Genomic DNA, 3966 nt, shown 5'->3' with positions numbered 1-3966 from the left:
TCATGTCTCTTGCCCATTTCATGATTGGATTGTTTGTTTCTTTGCTGTTGAGTTTAATAAGTTCTTTATAGATCTTGGATACTAGGGCTTTATCTGATAGATCATTTGCAAATATCTTCTCCCATTCTGTAGTTTGTCTTTTAGTTTTGTTGACAGTTTCTTTTTTTTATTTTTTTTTAAAGATTTTATTTATTTATTCATAGAGACACAGCTAGAGAGAGAGAGGCAGAGACACAGGCAGAGGGAGAAGCAGGCACCATGCAGGGAGCCTGATGTGGGACTCGATCCGGGGTCTCCAGGATCACACCCCGGGCGGCAGGCGGCGCCAAACCGCTGCGCCACCGGGGCTGCCCTCGTTGACTGTTTCTTTTGCTGTGCAAAACCTTCTTATATTGATGAAGTCCCAATAATTCATTTTTGCTTTTGTTTCTCTTGCCTTCGTGGATGTATCTTGCAAGAAGTTGCTGTGGCCAAGTTCAAAAAGGGTGTTTCCTGGGTTCTCCTCTAGGATTTTGATGGAATCTTGTCTCACATTTAGCTCTTTCATCCATTTTGAGTTTACCTTTGTGTATGGTGTAAAAGAATGCATAAGATATCTAGAATAAACCTAACCAAAGAGCTAAAGGATCTATACCCTAAAAACTACAGAACACTTCTGAAAGAAATTGAAGAAGACACAAAGAGATGGAAAAATATTCCATGCTCATTGATTGGAAGAATTAATATTGTGAAAATGTCAATGCTACCCAGGGCAATTTACACATTTAATGCAATCCCTATCAAAATACCATGGACTTTCTTCAGAGTGTTGCAACAAATCATCTTAAGATTTGTGTGGAATCAGAAAAGACCCTGAATAGCCAGGGGAAAATCACAATGCCAGATTTCAGGTTGTACTACAAAGCTGTGGTCATCAAGACAGTGTGGTACTGGCACAAAAACAGACACATAGATCAATGGAACAGAATAGAGAATCCAGAAGTGGACCCTCAACTTTATGGTCAACTAATATTCGACAAAGGTGGAAAGACTATCCACTGGAGAAAAGACAGTCTCTTCAATAAATGGTGCTGGGAAAATTGGACATCCACATGCAGAAGAATGAAACTATAGAACACTTCTGATTGTATGTCCTGTATAGAAGGACCAAGTTAAGTTCTTACAAAAGCACCTGGAATATCCCATCTAAAAATTAAGCTTTTTTTCTGCTTAAAAAAATATAAAGTTGTGGCATAAACATTATACTACTTACTGTATAAAGTCATAAGGATAGAGTAAGAACACACACCTGCACACTGAATGCTCTTATCAGAGGTTATAGAACATAGTACATGCTTAAAAAATCTTATGTTTGTCAAAGGGGAGCACACACGAATGTCTTTAGGAGCTGGATATGAACAGGGAAGTTGTGAAGCCCCTTCAGATGGCAGAGAAAAGTGGTTACCAATGAGGTAAAGCTGTGACATAGGCTTGATATAGGCTTCATTCAGTTCAAATGAGAAAAAAATCACAGCATGGATCTCACCTCAAAGGCAGATCTGAAACCTAGAGTCAAACCCAGGGACCTGAGATTTCAACCCTGCATCTTTGTCATCTAGCTTAGAGGGTCAGCGTAATGAGAGTAAGAGTGAGTTCAAAACAGAAGAAAACTGTTTCAACCCAAGATAAAATGTGGATCTCAAGGAAGAAATGGAAAGAATGGCTGGTGTGGTCAATGATCTGCTCAGAGGAAGGACAGAGTGAAACACACAGAGGAATCAGATGATCAGAGAGTGAGGCTCTGAATCCATAATCTAGAGACTGGGTATGGCTTTCCACCTTTACCCAACCAAGTCAGAGACCATCATTTCATTCCACTAATAACATTAGAGCCAACCCTCATCAGGTTTATAATTATTGATTCTCATGCATTATTTTATAAACTCTCAGAATTGCCCCTTCACGTCATACCTCCACTTTTAGAGATGAAAAAACTGAGGCTCAGAGAACTTAGGTTAGGATAAGATCTCCTAGATAGTAAGTGTTAGGATACAATTTGGACACACATGACCCTCTTCCCAGAGCTTGAGCTCTTGCATCCAGTGCATTACCTTCTCTTTAGAAGTACTGAAGAGTACTTCTGAAGAGTACTTGCTGATTGTCCATGCCTGCTGCTGCGGCTCCCCTACTGCATCCGCCCTACCTCCATGCTTCCATCACCCCATCTCAAGTCCCAAATCCAGGAATAGTATCTTTGTCATTTTGGTACTCCTGATAACTAACATTAAGATGGGTCCAATGGATTCAGTGGCTTCATGTGAATAGAATTAATTCAATTCAATTCAAATTTCAGTTACTGTCATGGGATTCTGGAATTGGTCTGCTTGGGTACACAGCTTGCCTCTGCCAGTCATTATTTGGGTAAGCTTGGAGAAAATACACAACCTTTTGGGACTAGGTTCCCTTGCAAAATAAATGAGTGTAATGATTAGTTGTTTTGTCTTGTGTGTGCTTTAGATTTGAAGAAAAAATTATTGCTGTAATTGAAATAATCCACAGAGCATATACACAGCGTAACCTCACTCTATTCTCTTTTCCATTTGACACTCCCTTTCCTTCTCACCACTACAGGGCATCCTGTGATTCCCCACTGACAACCACTGTGAACAGCATGGAAGTGACTGTGTTCATCCTTCTAGGATGTTCAGATGCTCCAGGACTGCAGGCCTCACTCCTTATGACATTCACCTTCTTCTACCTTTTCACTCTAGTTGGAAATCTGGGGGTGATTGTGTTGATTCTGTTGGACTCCAGTCTCTAGATGCCCATGTACTTTTTCTTCAGTAACCTGTCTATGATGGATTTTTGTTATATACCCAGGGTCATGACAGGACTTCTTAGAGGAGACCAGGTCATCTCCTATAATGCATGTGCTGCTCAGATGTTCTTTTTTGCAGCCTTTGCATCTATGGAAAGTTACCTCTTAGTCTCAGTGGCCTATGACTGCTACTCAGCAGTGTGCAAACCTCTCCATTACACCACCACCATGACAACAGATGTGTGTGCTCATCTGGCCATTGGCTGGATGTCTGTGATGTTCTGAATGCCTCTGTAAGTGTTGAAGATACCTTCAATCTTTCTTCTTGTATGTCAAATGTGGTTCATCACTTTTTCTGTAATATTCCAGCAGTCACAGCTCTGGCTTGCTCTGATCAGTGAGTTGGTTATCTATATGACTTGACTTCCTTTTTAAATGTTTTCTCTTGTAGTTATCTTTATTTCTACCTGTTTACATTTATTACCATCTTGAAGATGCACTCAACTCAGAGGAATCAAAAGGTTTTGTCCGCCTGTGCTTGCAATCTCACTGTAGTCTCCATCTTCTACGGGACAGTCATCTTCATGTACTTGTAGCCCAGCTTCAAGAATTCCATGGACACAATCAAAATGGCATTTATTATATTCATCTTCAAGTTAACACACAAACTCCATGTTAGCGGTAGCTTTATCTGCTTTGTTCACTACTCTACCCTCCATAGCTAAATGAATTTCTTGTTCATAGGAGATTTTAATAACTATTTGCTAAATAAATGAATGAATAAATGAAGCTTTTAGTTCAATAATATCAATATATTGGCTTTTTGAATCATGAATACTTATAATTCATCTTCCATAAAATAAACTACATAGAATTGTAGAACATTTCAAGATTCATGACCAGTGTTCTTTTTTTGCTGAAATATTTTTATCTACATTCTCACTCAGTGCTTTTAATCTCCATTTATGGATACAATGATTTTCTGGAAACTACATAATCATTCCTTAGAAATGACATTTCATTGACTGGTAAGTAGCACATCAAATAGATTCTATTTAGTAAATCATAAAAAGATATAAAGTACAAAACTATTTTAAAGTCTAATATCTCATTCAGTTTGGAAAATTACTTTATACACACTAGTTATGCAGTTAATTCCAATGATTCTA

General features: G+C 38.7%; 1 pseudogene; it reads left to right on the top strand.

Moving 5' to 3' along the window:
• Positions 1–1374: 1374 nt before the first annotated feature.
• On the top strand, positions 1375–3522 carry LOC140613225 (olfactory receptor 5B2-like; annotated as a pseudogene).
• Positions 3523–3966: the final 444 nt, after the last annotated feature.

This window comes from Canis lupus, chromosome 21, assembly GCF_048164855.1.
Source record: "Canis lupus baileyi chromosome 21, mCanLup2.hap1, whole genome shotgun sequence".
NCBI classification, from domain to species: Eukaryota; Metazoa; Chordata; class Mammalia; order Carnivora; family Canidae; genus Canis; species Canis lupus.
This window is presented reverse-complemented; position numbering and strand designations above follow the sequence as displayed.